At 39.5% G+C, this 27092-nt stretch overlaps 1 protein-coding gene across 3 annotated transcripts in view; it reads left to right on the forward strand.

The window, feature by feature from the left end:
• The window catches only part of aff2 (AF4/FMR2 family, member 2), a 253494-nt gene that overhangs the window by 42661 nt on the left and 183741 nt on the right, over positions 1–27092 (forward strand). The gene's annotated exons all lie outside the window — the stretch shown is intronic.

The raw sequence follows: 27092 nt of genomic DNA on the forward strand, positions 1-27092 counted from the left end.
TCTTAACCTGATTTAAATTTAATCCCACCAAAATTACCTTTTTTTCCCTCTGACTCATTTAGTGGAAATTGTGTAGACGGACACACAAACAGGCGCACAGCTTGTGCCTGTGAATCCTGTGAATACGGGAATGGTCTCTAATCTTTCTCTGTCTCCTCCTGCCCTCATGATAAACTGCCTGTCTAACATTGTTTTCTTATCGCTGAGTGTGTGTGTGTGTGTGTGTTTATAGCCTGGCCTGGGTGCATGCACTATTTTTGTGTGGACAAGTGCACAAACACCTCCTAATGAGTATTTTGGAGCAGGACAGTGAGGGATGCTTGCGTGTGTGTGTTTGTTTTAGCCTTAGTCTCCAGAGCTTGGCTCCCGTTGCATTTAGAGGCAAACATTAACGTCACCAGATGCCTCGGTTCTGACTCGCTCCTGTCTTTTTCCGACTCCGTCTGCTCCCTTCTTCTTTTGTCCTTTTTCTCTCGAACCTGTTATCTGATCATCTGCTGCGCCTCTCCTCCTCTCAGTGATTTTGCAGAATACAGGATGTCGTTAACTGTGTTCATTCATTATCTAATTAACTAATTTAGCCAACGCTAATTCTTCCTCATCATCTAATAGTCTGCAGATTAGGTATGGATGTGCATGTGAGTGTTGAGGTGTGTATGTGTGGGGGGGGGTGTCTGACTTTCAAGTGAGTGTTAAATTATTAACCCTTCATTATCAGGTCAAAATCAGGGGATAAAAGAGGCTCTTATCATTAATCCAGCCAATCAGGACGCAATCAGTTTTCCTTTCAAATGGCAAATTTGAGGATTTTCTTCACACTTTCCTTTCTGATTGTTGTCGCCTTTCATCCTGAGAAATTATTGCAGTGGCTCATCCTAATGTGAGAACTAGAGTGTCATTGTTGCCTCTGTACACTCATTTCAACCCCAAGTGATTCACATCGGCTTGTATTTCTTTATTTATTCTTTTTCTTTCACTGGGTTCGTCCGCCACATGAAAACAGCCTTCGGGCAGACTTGGGAGTTACACATCAAAGGCAGTGCAGAGAGAAATCTTCCAATCTGATGACATGAAGCAGGCCTGTGCAGTGTGGAAATATTAGCGCCGCTGGGTGTAATCAAAGTTCATTGTGAGCTCATGAGGAAATCAGGGTGACGGCAGAGGATGTGGAGAGGAAGCCCACAGAACATTTCAGAACTGATAGTAATTAACTGATTAATCCTGGTAATTCAATGGAATCACTCTGAAAAAACATATTGGCTTTTAATCTTATAAAAGGCAGTTTGATCATGTTAGCCCAATTTGGCTGCTTTGGTGATTTCACTTGTGTCTCACAAGGCTGCAATTTTTATTTTAATTATCAGCTAAACTCTCTATTAATCGCTAAGTCTTTAAAATATCTGAAAATAGGTAATGATGCCTTTTAATGACTCTCTGAGTTCTATTATATCTATAACAGTTTGTGTTTTAATCACTGATTCAAAACTCAAAAAAATTTGAAGGAAACATTATGAAAGATTAAAACATGTTCAGGAACTTAAAAATGTTGAAAAAAGGGTAGGGAAAATGAGAGGAAAACTGGGACCAAGTGTAGCGTGACCTTTTTCATAAATGGGACAGATATTTCAAGCAATAAGCTCCCCAATGCACAGATTGTTCAAAAGCACATCCAGTCATATTCAATAAATTAGAATATAATTGAAAGGTTCATTTATTTCAGTAACTCAGTTCACTAATTGAAACACATTATGTAGAGTATTTACACACAGACTGATGTTTTAAAGCCTGCATTTCTGTTAATTATAATTATCTTTTGCTTGAAGCTCATGAAAATGAGACATTTAAAATTAGAATATTACATCAGACCAATAAAAAACACTTTTTATGCAGAAATGTGGGCTTAATGAAATGTGTTTCATACCTGTTTAAAGGTTGTTATTTTAGAGAGGTTCTTTTAATCTGACAAACGAGCCTCATTGGAATACATATTCTAATTTATTGAATATGACTGTATAAATACCAGTTGGCAGCTATTTATACTTTCAATAACATATATTTATCTTTCTGTTTATTTATTTGACACTTGTTACTATAGCTCAAAATGTGTAAATATAACAACAAATGTATAAAAACAGTGTGCTGATATGAACCAATCATAACATGATGAACTTAGTGCTGATGTGAACTATGTACCAATCAGAATTGTTACATACAATTGTTAGCTCACTCTTATTTCTCTTTGGGAAATATTATAAGTAGGTATAAGATCAGCCCCCAGAATATTTGGTTGTTGGTTATTAATTGTTTATATTAGAACATTGTGTGCATGAGGAAGAGGTCCATTTTGAAACAAGGTTTTGTTGTTCTAAAAAAAAAACAAATGATTATTAAGTTAACATTTTAAATTGTCTTTAGCATCTTATATTAGTGATTAGTGCAGTTAGCATTACAACAGCAGCCTCTGCATGTGCTCCATTGAGGATGTAGATCTTTACAATAACCGGAAGATTTCCAAATCCAGCTGGTTTATGAAAGGTAACGGTTAAAAGCTCAAACAGATTAAACCGACCAGCTTTGCCTTAATCTGTTCAGCCTTTCTGTTATCTGCTCTCTCTCACTGTAGCGCAGCCTGCATGAACTGAAAACATTGACAATTCTCTTTCCTTCTTAACAGCGTCTTACATATCTGTGCTTTCTGTAACTTCAGTTCTGTATACCTTGCTGATACTGAATATTGCTAACTTTTGCTAATCAGCAAAAGATCGGATTTCAGTGTCCTGCTTTCCACCCAGCTGTTAGGGCAGACCAAACTGTAAAGTTGTCTGATTCCAGTCACCAGCTGCTTATTCTGTGCCCCTCGCAAACGAACACTAATTAAAAAAAACTGCATAAAGCCAATAATCAGATAAATATTTTTCAACTCAATTAATTTAAATTCTAGTTTAAAAACATTATATTAAGATATTTCAAGGAACAAAAATTGTCCACCTCAGTTCCTATTGGGTTGAATTGAATTCAGTCCAAATTATTTTAATTTATTCTAATTAAAATCCAGTTCATTTAACTGAATCCGGTTCTATTACAATAGTCAAATGGGACTATAGCTCAGAAGAGTATGACAATACAAAAAATACTCTTTAGGTATTGGAGGAATGATGACATATTAGCAATAGTAGCAAGGAGTTCAACTTTGTTATAATCTTTTTGTTTCAGCTCCAATGTGTTTTTCCTGCTCTTCCTCAACTTAGCTGTCTTTGTTGAAGACCAACCAGCGCACGAATTTCACTCCTGTCCCCCTTGAAAAAAATAATGCTGAAGCACACACTCGAAATAAAACAGTTTATTATTTATATACTAAACTAAGTTAAACATAGAAAGAGATCAAAGGAGCTTTATTTTAAATTGTTGAATCCATGTGCTTTAATTAATACTTAAAAGTGTATCAATCTCTGGCCATTAAATAATCGGGAATATTGGACCTTTCTTGATGATGCATATTTCTTTGTGTTTTTAAACATGAAAATGCATTCCCTCTATTACTCTGAAATGTTTCTGATTTATAGACTTTCCCATTTGACAAACTGGACGTGTTTAAAGTAATTCTCAATGGGCTTAAACCGTCAGCATGCACCACAACTGCAGCCATCCCACCATTTTAGTCTTTTTATACAATGCATTAACACACTAAGAGGACATGTTTAAACCATGAAGTTCACATTTATGTTGAATGTTATTCATTATTACAAACTAAAATCATTAAAGTCAGTTAAGCATTCACTGAGAAATCCATAACTCACAATGTGACCCGAGATAAAGACAAAAATTTGCAGTCCGGCACGGCCGTCCAGCTAACTGGATCTCCATACAGAAGTCATCCCTCTAATGAGACCATCTGTCAGTGCTGTCAGGCTAGTTGTATGCACAGTGAACACATGACAGTGGATGCAGCACCAGGAGTGTTTCAGCAGGGAGGTCTTTTTGCTGCACCTTTAAAGGTTAGCTGATGAAATCTGTTCAGAAAATAAACCCTCTGGTGCCTAATCAAACTTCTTGTTTTGTGTCCGCAACTAATAATTTCTGCAGCTTGTCTAATTTATTTTATATATTCAAGTATATTAGACATTGCTTTGATTGCATTCAATATGTCATAGTATTGTGAAGAGAATCATAGATTCTCACCTCTGGTTTCAGTTGAAGTGAGCAAGTGTTTGTACCCTGCAGTGCATACACACATTTCAGTGCCGATCTGCCGAATGCCTGTTTATTTACTTATCAAGAACAGATGCCGTTTCTCTGGTACATTCACATTAAATGTGATCTGTGCCCCTCCGAAAGCATAGGTGACCAAGAAGATGATAACAATGCATGCTTGCTGGAATATAGTGTTAAATTGAGACAATACATTTTTTAAGTAATTGATAATGATTTACTGAGCAAGTGTGTTCACATTAGTTAAGGTCCGTAAAATCATACTTATTGTTACGGTTTTGTCTTGTGTAACTGAACACGCAACATCAATTTCTGGCATTCAATACTGTGTCCAAACGTATTCATACCTATTTAATGAGAGTTTGTCACAATACAGCCATAAACATTAATGTTTATTCAGACTTAATGTGATGGACCACAACAGAGTAGTGCATATTTGTGCATTATAAGGTTATTTGTTTTGATTTTTGTTCAGCCCCCCCATACACTGATACCCCTAAATTATATCCAGTGAGACCAACTGCATTTAGAAATAACCTAATCTCAGCATAAATGCAGCTGTTCTGTGAAGGGATCAGACGTGTGTGAGAGAACACTGGTAAACAAACAGCATCTTGAAGACCAAAAAACACAGCAGATCAGGTCAGGGAGAAAGCTGTAGAGAAGTTTAATGCGGGGCTAGGTTACAAAACAATATCTCAAGCTTTGGACTTTTCCTAGACCTCTGTCCAATCCATCATCTAAAAATGGGAAGAGTATGGCACAATTGCAAACCTACTAAAAAATAACTATCAAACTAAACTGTTACTTTGGAGGAGCTGCAGAGATCCAAGGCTCAGGTGGGAAAATCTTTCAAAGGGAAAACTATTAGTCAAATGTATGTAGGAGTGGAAACAAGAAACCACAATTGAAAGAAAGCCACAAAAAATCTGATTTATTAGTTTGCCACAAACATTTAAGGTACACATTTGGAATCTGATGGGATCAAAACCTTATTATTAGGTCTGTGTTAAGGGATCTGTTTCTTCAGCAGGGACAAGAAAGTTGGGCAAAGTTGATGGAAAGATGGATGGAGCTCAAAATAGAGAACAATGCTGGAAGGAAACCTACATGGGGCTGCAAAACACTTGAGACTGGGGCTGAGGTTCAACTTCCAACAGGATAATGTCCCTTAAAAATCTGTGGCAGAACTTAGTAAATGATGTTTAATTCAATTCAATTGAGTTTATATATATAGCGCCAATTCACAACACGTGTCGTCTCAAGGCACTTCACAAAAGTCAGGTACATACATTCACATTTGTCCTAACCATTGAACAGTGCAGTCAGATTCAGTTATTTATTCAAACTGGATAAAAAGTTTTTCTATCTAAGGAAACCTAGAAGATTGCATCGAGTCAGAGATTTGTAGCAGTCACTCCTCCTGGATGAGCATGTAGAGACAGTGGACAGTCACTGGCGTTGACTTTGCAGCAATCCCTCATACTGAGCATGCATGTAGCAACAGTGGAGAGGAAAAACTCCAGTTCAACAGGAACAAACCTCCAGCAGAACCAGAACCAGGCTCAGTGTGAGCGGCCATCTGCCATGACTGACTGGGGGTTTGACAGAACAGAGCAGAGACACAAAGGGAACAAAGAAACACTGATGTAGGAGTAGTTTCTATGGGAAGGAAAAGTAAATGTTAATGGATGTAGCTCCTTTTGTCGTTTCATCTAGAAAAGGAAGAACAGATAAACTCTGAGCCAGTTTTCAAGGATAGAGTGTGAAAGAGAGCTCATAGAGTTAGTCACAGTAAAAGCTCAGTCAGTAGCTATGTCTAGGAGAGAGGAAGGGTTAAACACTGAAAGACAGGGCCATGTGGATCATCGGTAGAGGGTGAGCATTAAGTTGTTGCTAGCAGAAGCTTGGATGATGCCGCCCTCCAGAAAGGTGTCACAGGTAGACACAGAGTCAGGCCAGGTGTAGCTTCTAGGAAGAGAAAAGAGAGAGAACAAAGTTAAAAGCTGAAATAACAGCAAAAAATGCAAAATTGGAGAGTAGTGTGAGAATGTAGCGAAGAGGGTGAAAGTGGTCAGTATGTCCTCCAGCAGTCTAAGCCTATAGCAGTATAATTACAGAGATAGCTCATGATAACCTAAGCCACTCTAACTATAAGCTTTATCAAAAAGGAAAGTTTTAAGTCTAGCCTTAAAAGTAGACAGGGTGTCTGCCTCACCAACTAAAACTGGGAGCTGGTTCCACAGGAGAGGAGCCTGATAACTACAGGATCTGCCTCCCATTCTACTTCTAGAGACTCTAGGAACCACTAGTAAACCTGTTGTCTGAGAACTAAGTGCTCTGTTAGGAACATATGGAACAATCAGATCTCTGATGTATGATGGAGCTAGATCATTAAGGGTTTTATATGTGAGGAGGAGAATTTTAAATTCTGTTCCGGATTTAACAGGGAGCCAATGAAGGGAGGCTAAAATAGGAGAAATATTATCTCTCTTTTTAATTTTCATCAGAACTCTTGCTGCAGCATTTTGAATCAGCTGAAGACTTTAAACTGCATTTTGTGGACATCCTGATAATAGAGAATTACAATAGTCCAGCCTTGAAGTAACAAATGCATGGACTAGTTTTTCAGCGTCACTCCTGGACAGGATATTTCTAATTCTGGCCATGTTCCGGAGGTGAAAGAAGGAAATCTGAGAAACCTGTTTAATATGGGTTTTAAATGACATGTCCTGGTCAAAAATAACACCAAGGTTTTTTACTTTATTATCGGAGGTCAATTTAATGCCATCCAGGTTAAGTGACTGAATAAGCAGTTTCTTTTTTAAAGACTCCGGTCCACAGATGACAACTTCTGTCTTGTCCGAATTTAGAAGCAGAAAATGTATAGTCATCCAAGTTTTTATGTCTTCAAGACATGCTTGTAGTCTATCTAACTGGTTGGGCTTATCAGGATTTATGGATAAGTAAAGCTGAGTATCATCAGCGTAACAGTGAAAATTTATTCTATGCTGCCTGATAATTTGACCTATTGGAAGCATATATATAGTAAAGAGAATTGGCCCAAGTACTGAGCCCTGTGGTACTCCACAATTAACCCTGGAGTTTAAAGATGATTTATCATTTACATGAACAAACTGGAATCTGTCAGACAAATAACATTTAAACCAGCCTTTTTAAGAGAATATTGTGATCGACTGTATCAAATCCAGCACTGAGATCTAACAGGACAAGTACAGATACAAGTCCATTATCTGAGGCCATTAGAATATCATTTGTGACTTTCAGCAGAGCTGTTTCAGTGCTATGATGAGCTCTGAAGCCTGACTGAAACTCTTCAAACAGGTCATTGCTGTGTAAATGCGAAACACATTTGATTCGCGACTATTTTCTCAAGAATTTTAGATAAAACGGAAGATTGGATATAGGTCTGTAATTTTTCAAGTCATCTCGATCAAACGAAGGTACTCGTGCTCGTGCTCGTACTCGTACTCGTCGTCTTCCGCTTTATCCGGGACCGGGTCGCGGGGGCAGCAGACTCAGCAGAGACGCCCAGACGTCCCTCTCTCCAAACACCTCTTCCAGCTCCTCCGGGGGGAGCCCAAGGCGTTCCCAGGCCAGCCGAGAGACATAGTCCCTCCAGCGTGTCCTGGGCCATCTCCTGGGCCTCCTTCCGGTGGGACATGCCTGGAACACCTCCCGAGGAAGGCGTCCAGGAGGCATCCGGTATAGATAATCCAGCCACCTCAACTGGCTCCTTTTGATGTGGAGGAGCAGCGGCTCTACTCCGAGCCCCTCGCGGATGGCCGAATTCCTCACCCTATCTCTAAGGGAGTGCCCGGCCACCCTACGGAGGAAGCTCATTTCAGCCGCTTGTATTCAGGATCTCGTTCTTTCGGTCATGACCCAAAGTTCATGGCCATAGGTGAGGGTAGGAACATAGACCGACCGGTAGATCGAGAGCTTCGCTTTTCGGCTCAGCTGTCTCTTCACCACAACGGACAGGCACAGCGCCCCCATTACTGTGGCAGCCGCACCAATCCGTCTGTCGATCTCCCGCTCCGTTCTTCCCTCACTCGTGAACAAGACCCCAAGATACTTAAACTCCTCCACTTGAGGCAGGAACTCCCCTCCAACCTGAAGAGGACAAGCCACCCTTTTCCGGTCGAGAACCATGGCCTCGGACTTGAAGGAGCTGATCTTCATCCCAGCCGCTTCACACTCGGCTGCGAACCGCCCCAGTGCATGCTGTAGGTCTTGGCTAGATGGGGCCAGCAGGACTACATCATCTGCAAAAAGAAGAGACGAAATCCTCTGGTCCCCAAACCAGACTCCCTCCGGCCCTTGGCTGCGCCTAGAAATCCTGTCCATAAAAGTTATGAACAGGACCGGTGACAAAGGGCAGCCCTGCCAGAGTCCATCTTGCACCGGGAACCGGTCCGACTTAGTGCCGGCAATGTGAACCAAACTCCTGCTCCGCTTGTACAGAGACCGGATCAGGAGCACCCCCACAGGGCATCACGAGGGACACAGTCGAATGCTTTCTCCAGGTCCACAAAACACATGTGGACCAGTTGGGCAAACTCCCATGAACCCTCGAGTACCCTGTAGAGGGTCTTGAGCTGGTCCAGTGTCCCACGGCCGGGACGAAAACCACACTGCTCCTCTTGAAGCCGGGGTTCGACTATCGGCCGGACTCTTCTCTCCAATACCCTGGCGTTACCAGGGAGGCTGAGGAGTGTGATCCCCCTGTAGTTGGAACACACCCTCCGGTCACCCTTCATATGTAGGGGGACCACCACCCCAGTCTGCCAATCCAAAGGCACTGTCCCCATCCGCCACGCAATGTTGAAGAGGCGTGTCAACCATGACAGCCCCACAACATCCAAAGACTTGAGGTACTCAGGGCGGATCTCATCCAACCCCGAAGCCTTGCCACCGCGGAGCTTTTTAACCACCTCGGTGACTTCAGCCTGGGTGATGAAAGAGTCCAACCCCGAGTCCCCAGCCTCTGTTTCCACCAGGGAATGCGTGATGGCAGGATTGAGGAGATCCTCGTAGTGCTCCTTCCACCGGCCGATAATGTCCCCAGTCGAGGTCAGCAGCTCTCCACCCCCACTGTAAACAGTGTTGGCTAAGCACTGCTTCCCCCTCCTGAGGCGCCGGACGGTTTGCCAGAATCGCTTCGGGGCCAACCGGTAGTCCTTCTCCATGGCCTCACTGAACTCCTCCCAGGTCCGAGTTTTTGCCTCTGCCACCGCCCGGGCTGCGGCACGCCTGGCCCCACGGTACCCGTCAGCCGCCTCAGGAGTCCCACAAGCAAACAACAGCCGATAGGACTCCTTCTTCAGCTTGACAGCATCCCTTACTGCCGGTGTCTACCACCGGGTTCGGGGATTGCCGAAGAAAGAAGCGAAGGTTTCTTAAGTAAAGGTTAAATTACAGCTAACTTAAAAGCCTGTGGTACATATCCATTTACTAAAGATAGATTAATCATATCTAAAATGGGGCTGGTAATCAGAGGGAACACTTCCTTAAATAATTTGGTTGGGATTGGATCTAATATACAAGTTGAAGGTTTAGATGAAGCTAATATTTCTGATAACTCAGGAAGCTGCACAGGATCAAAACAGTCCAAACACAGATCAGGTTCTACAGTTACTTCCAATGTTGTCTCACTTGCTGAGGATGAAGTAATCATCTTAGGGAGTATGTCAAAGATTTTATTTTTAATAGAATCAATTTTATGTAAGACGAATCCCATAGTCATGACTGCTAAGAGCTAAGGGAATGGATGGCTCAACAGAGCTATGACTCTGTGTAAGTTTAGCAACTGTACTAAAGAGAAACCTAGGATTATTCTTGTTCTCTTCTATTAATGATGAGAAATAAGCTGTTCTGGCTTGGCGAAATGCCTTTTTATAAAACAGTAGGCTATTTTTCCAGATTAAGTAGGAATCCTCTAGGTGTGTAAAGCGCCATTTTCTCTCCAATTTTCTAACATTGTTCTTTAAAGTACACAGTTCTGAATTAAACCAGGGAGCTAGCCTCCTATGAATAATTACTTTCTTTTTCAAGGGGGGTGCATTGTCTAATGCACCACGCAATGATGAAGTAACACTATGAACAAGAGAATCAATTTGTGAAGGGGAAGAAACAAAATTATTGCCCTCCACTGTGTTTTTCTGTGATATTGAGGAAATTAAAAGTTGAACAGATTCTTTAAAGGTTGTTACAGCATTGTCTGATAATGATCTACTATAATGAACTTTTCTTTCAGGTGTGGAGTACTCGGTTAAATTAAACTCAAAGGTTATTAAGAAATGGTCAGACAGGACAGGGTTATGAAAGAATATTGTTATGTCTTTACACTCAATGCCATATGTCAGCACAAGGTCCAGAGAATGAAGACAAAGGTGGGTAGGTTTGTTAATGTTTTGAGCAAAGCCGATTGAGTCTAAGATAGCATTAAACGCTATATTTAGGCTATCACTTTCAGTGTCAACATGCATGTTAAAATCCCCCACTATAATAACCTTATCCGTATTTAACACTAAATCAGATAAAAGGTCTGAAAACTGATCTAAAAATTGAGAGTAAGGGCCTGGTGGACGGTACAAAACAACAAACAGAAGTGGTTTAATGCTTTGCAATTCAGATGAGGAAAACTAAGGATTAAATATTCAAAAGAGTTGTAGCTATTGATTGGTTTGGGACTAATCAATAAATCGGACTGAAGTATGGTTGCTACTCCTCCTCCTCGCCCAGTATTTCGAGAAATGTGAAAATTTAAATAATTAGTAGGAGTTGACTCATTTATAGTAACATAATCCTCTTGCTGCAGCCAGGTTTCTGTGAGACAAAATATATCAATCTGATTGTCACAAATCAGGTCACTAACTAGCAAAGTATTTGAAGAGAAAGATCTTATGTTCAGTAAGCCACATTTAATTGTTTTATTTTTCTTTTTGGTGTGAGTTATGTTTATTTTTATTAGATTTTCCTGATTTCCTCCTTTTAGATAATTTTTTAATCTATTAAATTATGGCCATGGGCGAGACACTGTCTTAATAGGGTAATGGGTGGGTAGCAGTACAGAAGCTGCAGAGAGGAGTATTAAACTACGACCCTGCTTCCTGGTCTGAACCCTGGGTTGTCAGAGTTTTGGAGAACTAATAAATTTGGCCAGATTCCTAGAAAGAAGAGCTGCTCCATCCAAAGAGGGATGGATGCTGTCTCTCTGGATCAGACCAGGTTTTCCCCAAAATGTTCGCCAGTTATCAATGTAACCCACATTGTTTTCTGAACACCACCTAGACAGCCAGCGGTTGAATGACAGCATGCGGCTAAACATATTGTTTACAGATGCTATGAGGTATTTTCCACAGAGGATGGACAGAAATGTCAGTCTTGAGATGTGCAAAGCTGATACAGACAAAGCTCAAACGACTTGCAGCTGTAGTTGCTGTTAAAAGTGGTTCTATAAAGTACTGACTGTGGGGAGGCTAAATATAAACACAAAAATTGCTTTATCACATAACATTTGAATTAAATCATTTGATGTCTGTGGTTGCTACATGACAAAACATAAGACGTTTTAAGGGTATGAAAACAGTAGGTTCAATTATTACTCTGGTATTTTGTATTATAATTTCCAAACACACGAACAAAGCTGCACACAGCCTCACTTACAGTGGGCCGGGCTTTACTGAGAAGCTGTGCTGTGATATAATCAACAAACTTAACAGTGTTTAAGAACAAACTTTGGACTTTTTTTCATCCATTGTGGATTTCTACAAAGCCATTTAGTTTCCTCTCCCACTCTTCATATGATGAATCAGCTGCACTTATTAATAATGGGAGCACATGTTAGATTATTAATGCAAACAGTATGAATCTTCACAGCTTAGCTGTGAATTATCACACATTTTTGGCAATGCTGCATACTCACAGAAGATGAGGTCATTGTCAATGGTGAGACTATTGAGAACAAAACTTCTCAGAATTTGCTCTATTTTCAACACCAGAAATGTGAAATCATCTCACTTCCTCACATGTTCGTGTTTTTAATCATATTTAATAGCCGGGCTTTCATGAATACCATTTGTTGGACTGAGAGCTGTGAGTGGCTGCTGTGGACATTGAATATTAAGACTTGACGGTCAGAGTGGAATGAGATTGTGGGAATCATTCAAGTGTGTGTTTGCTCTGACAATGATTCAACTCAAAACTGTTTGCTCTCAGAAAAGTGCCTAAGAGGCTAGTTTTTGTTGTAGCACACACTTCACTACCTCACTCTCTCTCCGGTACCTATGTTTCACTGCGCTCAAAAAACCATTGTAGAGTACCTGCTATAATCAGCATAATACCAACTATAATAGAGATAAGTTCTATGCACACATGCTGTTTCAGGTATGTGTGGTTTTTGTTCTAACATATTTCAAACGCTGTGCAGAAATAGTCACTGTCCGTAAAGCCGACACTTCAGAGACAACCAGTCAGAGGATGATGCTACTTGAGGCATAGATTATACAACACTGATTGTATTTGTAAGTACTACTTTAGTAAGCAAGTATAGGGGTTTGCAAAAGATTTACTGTTTCACATTTTGTCACCATTTTATTATTGATAGTATTACTATTTAATTGGGATTCTCAAACTTTGTGAGGTTGGATGCAGAACATGTGAGCTGCAGTTTTTGATTTTAGTCAATTGGATTTAGTTTTGGATTTGACTAGGCCATTCTAAAACATGCATATGTTTTGATCTAAGCCATTTTTCATAGCTCTGGTTGTATGTTTTAAGGTCGTTGTTCTGACAGTCTTGCTCTGTCTGTAGTTTCTTTTAAAGGTGGACAGTATATCACAGTCAAGATTGTAATGTCAATGTATAGAATATTGAAAATTCAGAGTAGTTCTTGGCTGCAATATAAAACAGGTTAGAATATTCCAGGTACCTTGTATTCAATCTCTGCATGCTAACAATACACTTGGCCATTTGGTTGGACTTTCTTTGTCCTTTATGCTCACACCTGATAATAATGAGTTACCAGGTGTGGGCATGATGGAGGGGAGGCGTGATGAAGGGGAGTGCTACGTAGCCCGCTATGCGTTGCATTCACTTGCAGTCGGCATCTTTTATATACTAATTTAAACACTAGTTAAATTAATGTAGTTGATGTGTTTGAAAAGGTATAAAATAGAAATAAAAAATTTGAATAAAAATCTAATCTGTGCACCTTTTTTTTTTTTTTTTCTACATGTGTTCTGTCTAACAGCAACTTTTAGCTACAGGAATAGTTTAATTGATCGCTGTTACACATTTTACAGATTTCCAACTCGCCAAACGCTTTGCTACACAGTTTCCACCTTTTATTTATTTTAAGCCCTTAATTGTCATAAAAGCTATTCGAGAAATCGATGAAGAAAACAGAAACTTAAAAGTAAATGAACATATAGACTATACCTTCACTGAATATAGGTGCACTACCAAATAAAAATACAAACAAGCTGCAAGCTGCTCTGTTGTTGCTATTCTGTTCTCACTGTCACTCTACTTTCTATCCATCAGTGTCAAATACACAAGTTTGTGTGATGTGGATGAAAACAAAGCCGGAAGGTAACAATGTGTTTGAAGGCCGCGTCTCATTATAATACCTGCTCCACTCTCAAGCAAACAAAACAGTACACAAAACAGGGATATCTGCCTTTTCCTTTTCCATCCAAATATGGAAACATGAAAGCATCATATTTTCCCACAGATGTTATTGTACATTTTCTTCTCTTTCTTCTTCTTCGTCTCCTCTGTCTATCCAGGAAAGCCTGCTGATATTTCTCTGATGTCTAATGCCATCTGAATGAGCGCATGAGCCCTAGAACCCGCGCACGCACACACAGAACACACCGCTGAACTGACACTTCAAACAAAGCTTTTGTCTGCTGCCTGACAGTTATTCCTCTCTCCTTCCCCGCTCCCCTCCTCTTCCTCCTCCCCTCATTATCCCCCTCACTTCTCCCTGTCATTCCAGAACTCCCGTTCTACCCCCTCCGTCCCCTCGTTGTCTCCCACACACACACAAAAAGCCCTAAAGGGTTTGTTCCTAATTGAGCTGCCTGTTTAAATGGAAGTTAAAGAAAATACAAAGAGTGAAAATACGAAGGACCTTTTCGGAACAGGTAAATGAGCTAAAGGTGTAATCACTGGGCTGTGTTTCCTTCCAGATTAATAAGACAAATTATTTAATTACAATTCATCACACTCACATGATTACTGTCAGGTCCAACTTTGAAGGAAAACACAAACAGAAACTCTCCTCTGTTTTATCGTTGTGCTTCACCGTGTTGTGAGGGCGAACAAAGCCCCATTGTGTTCGGTGACAAGGGGGATTTTACACTTTTTGCAAGAAGAGAGGAAAGAAAAAAACAGCACTCAACATTTGTTTCTAAAGCAAAGCCGAACAAATCTTAAAGTTCCAGGGTTAGGTTTAAGCGATCCAGGAATCCGGGAATGGTGAATGTATGGTGAGATGCTTTCTTGAAGGCACACTGGGCGTAAAGGAATTCCCCAATGACACTAGATGATTACATAAAGCTAATCCATCTTAATAAATCCATACAGCATGATAAGGCTAAATTGAAATCAATTAAATATTAAACTGAATAAAAGTTGGGAATTTACTGTCAGCAAGCACTCCTGCCCTAAATAATTCAGTGGAGACATTATGTGGGCCCTGCGATGGACTGGCGACCTGTCCAGGGTGTACCCCGGCTCCCACCCGTAGACTGCTGGAGATAGGCACCAGCTCCCCTGCGACCCACTATGGAATAAGCGGTAGAAAATGATTGACTGACATTATGAGGAGTACTGAGTATAATGGCAGCCTATAAATCTGTATTAATCTCTTTGGAAGGCAGCTGGGGTGCCTTACAGTTTCTTTTTAGCTAATGACAGTAAAGAACTAATCAATAACTTTTACTTTTCTTGCAGTACTATAACTCCGGATAGTTTTTTTGGAACTTTTGGTATACCCATCTATTGAACCCTATTAATTTTTTTCTATTTTCCCTACAATACGGCCTTCTATTCAAAAGTTACAGAGCATTCCATCCCTTCATATCGCTTACTGTTTTATAAATTTCATCATGGAAGATTTGTTAGAAGAAAGCCATAGCAAGTTATGTTTGGAGTATATTACAAGTCATGTATGGGTCACAGCCGACCCGCTAAAAAGGTGTTCTGATCAGATGTGACAAAAATGTAACTTTCAGGCCTAAATGCAAAATGCTGTGTGTGGTGCAAAACTAACCCTGCACATCAGCGTGGAAACACCTTGCTCACAGTGCAGCATGGTAGTGACAGCATCATGCTGTGGGGGTATTTTTCTCAAGCAAGGACAGAGAAGCTGGTCCAAGTTCATTAGAAGATTGATGTAGGGCAATGATGAAAGAAAACCTGCTGGAGGCAAAAGAGCTCAGACTTGGGAAGAGGCTCACCTTCTAGCAGGACAATAATCCTAAACATGCAGCTGGAGCTCCAATTGGTTTTTTGAGATCAAAGCATTTTTATGTGTCATAGTGGCCCAGTCAAAGTTCAGATAATAATTCAAATGATAATCTGTTGCAAGACTTGAACATTGATGTTCACAGATGCTTTCCAACCAATCCGATTGAGCCTGTGCTATTATATGGAGACGAATGGATGAAAATGTGACCTACTAGATGTGCAAACTGAGACATAACCCAAAGGATGTGCAACTGTAATTGCAGTAAAAAAAATGGCTCTATAAGTTTGTGACTCAGGGTGGATAAATAATTCAGTTTTTTATTCAGTTTTATTTATGTAGCGCCAATTCACAACACATGTCATCTCAAGGCATTTACAAAGTCATTTCAATCGAATCCCACATATTTCAAGTCAGGTACATACATTATAATTAATTCTAACTATCAAACAGTACAGACAGATTCTGTTTTTTTATTTAAATTGGTTAAAAGGTTTGGATGGATGATCATGTTGAGACAGTGGACAGTTCTTGCATTGACATTGCAGCAATCCCTCATACTGAGGATGCATGTAGTGACAGTGGAGAGGAAAACTCCCCTTTAACAGGAAGATACCTCCAGCAGAACCAGAACCAGGTTCAGTGTGAGCGGCCATCTGCCACAACCGACTGGCGTGGTAAAAACAAATGGTCACCACATCTTTCAGCTTTTTTTTTGTAAAACAATTTCCTTCATCAATTTTGTACTAATTTTTGTTGGTCTATCACATAAAATTCCCCAGTAACAGACAAAATGGGAAATAGCTCAATATGAATGAGCCTCTAGGGTCCACGTCGTCCTGGCCTTCCTGACCCCTAGCACTTATTACTATCAGATCAATGTGTTAGATGAGACATTATACTCTGCAAATGTATTTACATTGAGAAAAATGTTATGTGCTTATTTTTGCACACCCAAGCGCAGCTGAATTTTTCCCTGAGAAGGTGTGCACTTTGTCACACATTTGGTGTTGCTTTATCATTCATGTTGAACATAGCAACAACTTCTGCAGCATCGTTTTTCTTCAGTGAAAAATCAGCTTTAGGCTATACAACTTCATGTGCTAAATTGTTCTCTGTGAATACGTCGTGTTATTGTTTTCATTCTTTAAATATAGACTAAGACTCTGTCTGAGCAGAATGCTAACTCTTTTTGGTAAATTAATATCCACATCAGAGGATGCAGTGCTTAGAAAAGTTGACAAAAGCAACTAAAGCATGCAGTGGATTCCAACCACGCACCCTTGTCAAACTGAGACAAGTGTGATGCATTCACCAGAGACTCTGAGCACCATGAATACAGACGTCATTACTCAAAATGGCCTTTATCGAACTGATTCACTTTGTTTCAGCATTGCTGGTGCAGAATCTGCACCAATGACAACCTGGGATACCTGGAGAAACAGTTGGTGTAATCGCATAGCTGTTACCAATGTTATCTCATCAGCTATTTCACATTAAACTAAGTGTATCTGGTATATTCCTAATATAGCAAAATGCTACCACAGAAAACACTGCAGACTCTGTATTTTTATCACTATTGTTATTATTATTGTTGTTCTTATGTTCATATAAAACATGTAAAATATCTAAATTTAGAGCAGAGTTGTATAACTCTTGAATATAACAGCAGAGGTTCTCATATAAATGATGTCTTGAGTGAGCCTCTCCTCCTGCAACCCAGACAACCAATTAAAATGCAGAACATTATCTGAGATTCTGAGGTGGGAAGAAATGCAGTAAAGACCTTAACAAAGCATGTAACCTAGTCTCCCATTTCTCAGCAACAAGCAGTGGATGCCAACCCAACATACAGGGATGCCAACTTCCTTTAAAATATTTCTGGTGCTTGTGTGCCCCCCTCTTCTAATGACTCCTTGGGCAACTGCCCAAATAGCTCAAATCAGAAAAGGTATTTTTGGGATATTTGAGGTAGTCTGATTTTTTTGTGTCTTTTTGTACTTTTGACTATGATATGCCCATAGGGGGTAATTTAGCAGTCTATTAATCCTTCCCAGCATTACTCTTAGCGTGGTGTTTCTGCACACATCCCTGTAACCGTGTGTCAAAAGCAAATAGAGTTCAGGGTCTTAGCTGAGGTACAATAAGTAATGCAACAGGTTAGAAATCAATGCCCTGTGTTTCCTTTAATTAAAACAGATGTTCTCCATCTCGTAGGGATTGCTAAATCCAAACTAGTATGCCATAATTAGTATGCCATAGTTTACCAAATGAATGACCAAAGTGCGCAGGCAGCTTTGATCTTCATATGCTGATGGCTTCAGATGAGTTAGAATGTATTTCCAAATGGTTGCCTTGAACGACCCTGACAGTTATTCCCATAAGACTCGAATGCAGTTGGAGTCGGGCTCCAGTAGATTTTCAATGAAGCATCTCCAGAAATCCTTCTGATGACATCCACAGACTGGAAACTTTATTCCTACCGATGACAGAACATGTTCAAGTCAAATTATTGACTTTTGGCTCCTGTGCAGATTATTAGGAAGATGCTTTAGATATTTTTTTACTGGCATTGAACTTAAATATTTGAAGCTAAACAGTACGAATAAAATATCTACACCCCTTACATTTAACATTTGGTAATGTTGCAACTACAAAGTCTATTGTATTTTATCAGGATTTTATGACTGACTAACACCTAATAGTGCACAATTGTGTAGTGGAAGGAAAATGATTTATGGTTTTCAATTTTTTTTAACACATATATAAATATTTTTAAAATTGTGGAGTTCAATCCTTTCTGTGTCGGCGCTGTGCAGAACCATCTTTGCAGTTCTGGCTGCAAGTCTCTACAGCATGATGCCGCCAGCCCCATATAAACTGGGAGTTTAATTGCACACAGGTAGACTCGAAGGCAATTAGTTTAACTTGACTTTATGGTCCTCTTTATTAGAGTGAAAAAGGAGAGTAGAGGAGAATAGTTAAACTTTTTAAATGTCTGTTCATAAAAATAGTCTAAAAACCATGTACTATTTAGCCTACTTTCCATTTTAAAATTATATAACATTTAAATTCCTGATCAAATACATCCAAGCTTATGCTGTAACATGACAAAATGTGAAACTGTCCAAGGGGGCATGAATACTTTTGGTAGACACTGTTTATTGGATTTACATATTCTGGGTAGGTAATGAAATAACAATAATGAGAAGAAAAATCGTGAAGTGCAAAAGTATGGCATGCATTTGTTTTCAGCAACCCTTACTCTGATACTCCTAAATTAAATCCAGTACAACCAACTATCTTCAAGAGTCACCTAATTATGAAGTAAAATTTGACTGTGTAACATGTAGTGCACAGACATAAATTAAAAACACTCACGCTTGTGCTGAGACAGTCTATGAGATGGGCTGGTGGTTTGTTTGATTTTCAGCAGGGATGTTTAGTGTCTACCTGCAGGGGGACAAGGTGGTTCTACAAAGTATTCACAGAGAGGGGGATGAATTCAACGGTTATTTTTACTTATTAAAACAGAGGAAACCATGAATCATTTTCCTTCCACTTCATAATTATCTACTTATTTGTGTTGGTCTATTACATAGAGTCTCCCAAAATACATAGATGTTTGTGGTTGTAACATGACACGATGTAAATACGTTCAAGGCAATGTATAAATCTAAATGCTATAGTTTAATGTTGGCTTAGTAGCAAATATGTTTGCTTTACCCAGCATGGAATGCATTCCAATGGTTCTTACAGCTGCAATAGTTTATTTTACCCTCGATAGCCCTGGTAGTAGTTTTAATTAATCAAGGAACATAATCCTCATTTCGGCTGGACAGTTGCCCATTAACCACGATCTGCTAACTTAAAGGATTAGTGCCTTGCTTAGGGGCACTACCAACAAAGCAAGTGTGGAGCCCTGCCTTTCTGTGCAGCAGAAATAAATGAAAGGAAGCCGAAGGCTCAGTCTGAGACGTCGGCCTGTGTGTGCATGTGTGGCTGTGTGCATATAGTTATCAGGGGAGCACAGCATAGCTCTGCTGAGATTAAATTCCCAGAGCTTACTCTGACTATCAGCATTACTTCAGGACACACACACACACACACACATGGACACAGAAGGAAAGCTGAGTGGTGAGAAAGAAAGCTTCCGTCACTACATTTTCATTCACAGAAAATATCAACATTGACAATACGAATGCTGCTGATATCACTCCCGCTAATAAGGCCAACCAATCCTGTCAAATTTATCTGTAGGCTCATCAAATCTTTTTTTCCTTCTTCATTTCAATTTTGTGTCTCAAGCACGTTCACACGTACACCCACAGGTATTTGGATTCAGGTGTTTACACATTTACAGATACTCTATACTGAGCAGCAGTTGCTCCTTAATGCATCTTGTATTAAGTAGTACCGTGTACTTTTCATTGACGTTATTGTTATATATGCATTTGTTGTTTCTCTCTGTGGTTTTTTTCCTTCATTCTGCAGGTGTAAAAGCAGTCTACTAGGGTGTTATCTTGTATTTTCTTTATCCTTCTTTCTCTCCTCTATGCTTATCTCCTTCTCTCCCTTTTAACGTTTTACCCCACCTCTCACAATTTCTTTCTTTTTCTCACTTTTGTTTCCATTTCTTTGTCCATTGTATTTGAAATAATCCCAAAGAAGTTTGTAAAAAAGTTTTTTAAATATATCAAGAATTATAGTGACAGTGTTATGATTTGGGGTTGTTTGGTTTTGGGTTTTTTCCTTATATGTTTTTCACTGCTCAAGTTTTGAATCATGCTTCTGTTTATTATTTTTCTGGTCATGTTTTAGTTTTGTCGTCTTGTTCATGTTTTGTCAAGTTTGGTTTTGTTTGTATATTAGAGTCTCTGTTTTTGCCACAGCCACGTTTTGTTCTGTCTGTCAATTAAGTTTATTCAGTTCACCTGCTCAAAGTTAATCTGTCTCCTTGCTCCCCTTGGTTTTCACTCCATATATACACACCTGTTCAGTTAGTTGTCACGGAAACATTTCTCAGATCATGTCTTGTTCTCATATCATGTCTTGTTTTTTAATCATGCCATGGCTGTCTTGCCTGCCCGTTTGTTGTTTTGTTCCTGCCTCCTGCTGTGAGTGAGTTTTTGTTATTTAACCTTTTTCACTTACCATCACCCACCTGCTCGTCTGCATTCTGGGGTCCTATATCTCGCAAACCATAACAGATAGTTGTAATGCTCCACTTGTAAAAGTAAATCTGTTGGGCTTCTTCTTGGCACTCAGACAATTCTGAGAACTACTCTGCAGAACAGGATATGTAAAAAAGAAAAAAAGGAAAGGAATATGGAAAACAAAACCAAAACAATTATATTGAAGTAGGTCTAAAAATGTGACATTATTGACTCTTGTGGAGAGCCAAAACCAAAACTCACTGGCTTGAAAACAAGGTAGTTTGCTTTAACCTAACAGCTTCAATAAAAGAAATGCTGGTTCAGAAATCACAGACTCCTTCAGCATCTTGTAGCTATCCTATTCGGAGGATAGTGATTAATGTACGTTGGTTATAAACACTGTCGCCCTGCAGCAAGAATCCATGCATGCATGGATTCTCTCCGGGTACTCGGTCTTCCTTCAGCTATCCAAAAACATGTTTGTAAGGTAAATTGGTCTCTCTAAATTGCCGTTATGGGTGTGAATGAGTCTGTGTGCGGTTGTTTGTCCATTGTGTCTCTGAATTGCCCTGCGATGGGCTGGCAACCTGTGGACAGATGGATGGATGGATGGATGGATGGATGGATGGATGGATGGATGGATGGATGGATGGATGGATGGATAGACCAATTTTGCAACATTATAAAAATCGGGTCACCTCCATGGAACTAGAATAGTTCTGATTAGTTGGGATATGGGACCCAGGACTTCTTAGGGTATCTTGGGATGTTGACTGTAGATTTGTGTCCCAAGTGAGATCCCAAAACAGAGCTTGTGTTATTGCTAGATTAAACTGTGCTACTTGCTCTTTTTTCCAGTAAAACAAATATTGCCAGTGTTCATTTTGCATTAGTGCTTAGACACACTGGTTATAGCAGTACTCAACATCCACGGCAACAAAGCAAACATCATCATAAAGGGATTATGGTTGTGAAAAGGGGGCTTGTTAAATGTTTCTTGCCTTTTTTCTTCACATATTTAAAGTTGGCTTGGACAGTGTCAGTCTTGAATGAATGCTTTTCAGCTAGGTGGCTTCAAAGCAGTTGGAACCCAGCCACAGAGGTTTTGATGCTACAGAAATAGATAACTATATGAGTGACATTGTCTTCTTCAGTGCAAGCAGTGGAATTTTCTTAACTCAAAGCATTTAATTTTGAGTAACTGAAAAAACTCAATTATCTGTGAGTTTAAACTCAAGCAAACAGCAAATACTCATCCTTCAGCTGTTCCTTTGTTTGGTGTCATTGACCTTTATTTCTCTCTAACCAACTCTTTGCTTATATTCCTTCAGTTATTCCATGAAGCTTTTCTGAGGTCTTCATTTTGTCCTCCTCCCTGGCAACTCCATAACCAGCATCCCTTCATTGTGGCTGTTCTGCCCTTGTTCCATTGCCTCTCTTACAATGTCTCCAAGCTGCTCAACCTGAACTTAACCATCCATTTTGGAAACTCTTGATGAACATTTTAACATCCTAAGTTATTGCGACTTGTGGTTTTGTAAACCAAACCATACCTCATAGCAGCCCGTAAACCAGGGGTGGGCAACTCCAGTCCTCGAGGGCCGGTGCCCGCACGTTTTAGATGTGTCTCTGCTTCAAAACACCTGAATTGAATGCATGGCTCATTACCTGGTCTGTGCAGAAGATGACTGCAATGACTGTAATTCAGCCATTTGATTCAGGAGTGTTGGGTTTAGGACGCATCTAAAAGTTGCAGGGTACTGGGCCACAAGGACTGGAGTTGCCCACCCCTGCCTTAAACCATCACATAAACCTCCCCTTCCAGTGTTGCAGCTATCCATCCTAATGAACCACTGCAGACACTCGTCTCCATCCACTCCACTCTGCCTGCACTATTTTCTTCACCTCTCTTGTGCACTCCGCTTTGCTTTGCATGAGTGACCGCATGTAGTTAAACTTATTCTCCTTCAGCACCTCAATTCCTTACAGCTCCACTGTTCCACCCGTCTCTCCAACAACCTCCATTACAATTTCAGAAACTGCTCTATGCCCTGCAGTTTTAACAGTTATTCTTAATGTTAGCATGAAATAAAAAATGGAAATTTGTGTCCCAGGACAGAAATCAATAATAACAATTTGATAAAGTTTCTTGAAACTCCTCCCCTCTGTCTGTAACATTCTTACTATCTTTTTAACTAGACTAGCTTTCAAAACATAATTTACTATAAGAAAAGGTAATTGTTGTAAATGAGCAGTAGTTCTCAGCTGTCTCGGGTGGATAAATAAAGGTTAAATAAAAAATAAAAACCTTTAACCCCCTGGCTTTTAAAATCCAAATTCTATGATTTAATATTGAGAAAGTAATTTTGTGTCCTAAAAAATAGACAACATTGCCAAAATTGACATGAGTTTTGGAATACTTTGAGGTGCACATGCTGGATAATTCTGGGATGATGTTTTGAACGATTCTTTTACTAAAGTTGAAAAGTTATACAACAAACACCTCAAATTAGATTTAAAAAACAAGAATTATAAGTATAAGCTTGAATTTGATGCATAGAATTTCTAATCAACAAAAGATCAAAATTATGCATATAGGCTAAAATATTGTATATAGATAAACCCTCTTAGCTAAGTATGACAGGTTATTAGAGCTATGCTAAGAGATCCCTTTTTTGAAATTAGAGAATAAAGTCATAACATTACGAGAATAAAGTTGTGGGCTAATATTAGTAGAATAAAGTGGTAATATTACAAGAATAAAATCACAATATGAGGAGAATAAAGTCGTAACATTACAAGAAAAAGTAATGACAGCTCATCTTCCACAAAACAAGCTATTTCTTCCAGGTCTGCGTGGTCCTTTCTTCGAAACAGACACAGTCATATGCCCAAGCATTTCAAGGTACGGATACTGGTAATAATTTTGGCTTATGTACTAAAGGATTAAGAATGTCCTTATTTTTGACACCGATACTAAAGTTTAACTTCACAAGATGCTCAACATTCCTCATTTTAACACATGAAAGACTGCACACTTTTTGTAAGAGTTCTCATTAAAATTTCTGACTTTATTCTCATAATATTACGACTTTTTTCTTCTAATTGCAAAAAAATATATATCTCTTAGCCTGGTCCTAATACCCCATCGTAGCTAAGTCCCTTAGCAAGTTGCAGATAAACTATATGCTTGTTGAAGCCATGAGTAAAGGTTGTAGCATAATTCTGGCTGAAAACCTGACCACTCTTCTTATCAGAAATAGTAGAACTTCACTTATAAATAGTCATTTTCCTGATAGGGATGTTGCTTTTAATCATAGTCCATACATTTTCTGTTGAGCTGAGGTCTGTATGGAGTGTACCATGATTCAAGCACAATGGGGGTAGCATCATAGTAATGTGATTCCTTGTCACTGGTTCTGCAACATGAATGGAAGTGGACTGGATATGAAAAATGGAGGTCTACCTCTAAATTCTCCAAGTTTACCTCCAATCAACACCTAGGTAGTTGAAACTTGGACACTGTGAGTGGTTCTGGAATAGATAGAGCAGACTAGACTGAGCTGTTGGAATGGCCCTCTCATCTCATTCCTGTTGAAAATGTTTGGACTATAGATAAAAGCATTTCTGATGAGTTGCAAACACAAATTAAAAGTAGCAGAAAGACATATTGTTGTCTTGCTATTTTTTGCTAAATCAAATAGCCACTGTTTTCCTTTAAATTAGTGTCATGAAGAAAACAAGGTCAGTTTAATTAAAAAGCCAGAGCATCGAGCTACGCCATACATGTACTGTAGCACAAAGTAGCATTTTTTGCTCCTGCTACATGCTGGGATATATATCTTGCATGTGTTAATTACCCCATGTGACCTGATTCCCTCGGTGTGAAAGTTTAGCCTGTGACAGACGGATACAGAGACAGTGATCCATCATATGGGACTGTGGCTCTGAGGGGATGTGTGTGTGAGTGTACTGTATACGGGTGTGTTTGTAGTAGTGACAGCGCTGTCAGTTAATCTTTCTGCATTGACAGATAACGCACATGTCAACCAGCCAACACAGCACACATAAAATGATCCCATTCCCGTTCATAGCTGTAACTCGCACATACAAACACCTCACCTGTCAATCTTTTTGTCTGGAATTCCCTCTGCTTGCTTTTCCTTTTTAGCTTCTTCCCTCTCCTCATTCTACCTTCCTCTACCCACCTTTCTTCTGTGTCTTTCATCATTCTGTTAGTTTTCTTTCCTTTTAAAGAAACTGTCTGCTGCCCTGAAACTGGGTCTTTTTCCCTCCCATGGGTCTCTGTCTTTTTTCCCTCTCTCTATTTCCTCCCGTTGCTTCGCTTTTCCTCCCTCCCCCGCACATCTTGCTGATAGATTAAATGTTGAACGCGCGGTCATGTAGAGGAAAAGAGAAAGTCTCTTTTAATTGTGCTGATCCCTAATTAGTCGGCCCTTCTCATCTCCCAGCAGTGGGGGTGATAAAACAAGAGGCCCCTTCCCGGGTCAGCGGGCCACAGCCTTGTGTTGTCACTTACTCCTGCACATTACTTTGTTCTATGGGGAGTTCACTCTGGTCCCAGTATATGCATTTCTCAGCGGACGCTTGTGACTGAACATGTTTAATGTGTGACTGTGCAGTAAAATGAGTTTTTTTTTACAAAAAACACATGGTTATGTAAGGAAACTTTCACCACTTTCTCTATTCCCAGCACGCCAGGCCCCCATGCTTCCAGTAGTTATTACATTTATTGCTTTCGTTTGTCTTTGTCTTTGTCTTTGTGTTTTTTTTTTTTTTTGTATTTTCATCACAAGAAAGAGTGGCAGAGTTTACATCACAAGATCCAAGCCTTCAGTCGTCAAGACAGAAAATCTATGGTGGACTACTAAGAGTGATGTAGGAATCTCAGACAATTCAAAGCAAATTTAAACGGGAAGCTGCAAGTCACTATGAAAGCAAAAAAGCATCGGCTCTTTGAAGTGGTTCAGCTGCAGGAGCATGATGTAAATTCTGTCTATGTTAAAACATACCCCTTTGGATGGCCATGAATACTTTATTTTTCTTTAAAGATGCACAGATGTGAAGCAAACACTTTTAGTGAAAAACCCCACTAGTGCTTAAATAGACCCAATTCCTTCTGTTTTCACCTGCAAAGCACTGATTTTAGTGCAGAAAGATCTGTCTTTAGACAGTCCATGGAGTGTGGCTTTTAGAGAGCAACCACCAGTTAAAGTACTTCCTAATTTAATACAGAAATATTAGTATGTGAATAACACAAGTTCCTTTATTACCTTGGGTCAATGCACTGCACAGCCTTGTCTTCACATCTGTTGTTTTAAGCTGAATTTATAAAGGTATTGGTGACTGTCTTTAGATATTACCAGCTGGCATTTATAAATACTTGAAACAGTGTTTACGTTCCCTTTGCAAAGCTGTTTATGAACACTGATGAGGAATCAGAAGGTTCGTTGTTGTTTTAAACAACTCTTATTAATTAGAGTGGTGATGTTAAAACGTCTATTTGCAGAGATAATATTATAATTACTGATTTTTAAAATTAAATCGTCTTCTCGCATCTTGAAATTCATAATCCATCAAATGGAGCATCAAGCTTTTGCTGCAAGTGACAATTGAAGTGACATAGACACTGCACAGACACTCTGGTTGGAAAACCAATATAGTTATTTGCGATGTTCTATAGAACCAGATAAGAACTCCAGCAGAAGTCCTAATCTAGCACCGAACCTGCTTTAGTGTAAAACATTTTAAAAACCCTCTTTAATTGGTAGTTTTAAAAAATGGGACACATTACTAAACATTTCCAGCTCCGCCCAGCTTCAAGTATCAGCACGTTTGTTTAATCTAATCAGTGTGAAAAAAATACTAGTTTGTAGTTTGACAAATGTGCCATAACTACAGGGTTGTATACAGGGGTTGAAAGTCAGGAAGAAATATGTCTAGACTACTTTAATTTCATATTTGTTCATATTCCAAAAAATATGTTACTCTCTAAAAAAGCGCCATTCACATTAATTAAAAGAATCCCCTTGACACCTTCTGACATCCAACTTTTTCCAACTGATTAAAGCCCAGCTGGCATTTATTCACAAGTCAAATTACTCTGCAGGAGTCATGACTTTAGCTTTGACCGGCAGTGATGGAGCCACGACTGCCAAGTGGACAAGCTAAATTTCCCTCCTTTTAGAGCACAATGTATTATTGAA

Source organism: Girardinichthys multiradiatus, chromosome 23, assembly GCF_021462225.1.
Source record: "Girardinichthys multiradiatus isolate DD_20200921_A chromosome 23, DD_fGirMul_XY1, whole genome shotgun sequence".
Lineage (NCBI taxonomy): Eukaryota > Metazoa > Chordata > Actinopteri > Cyprinodontiformes > Goodeidae > Girardinichthys > Girardinichthys multiradiatus.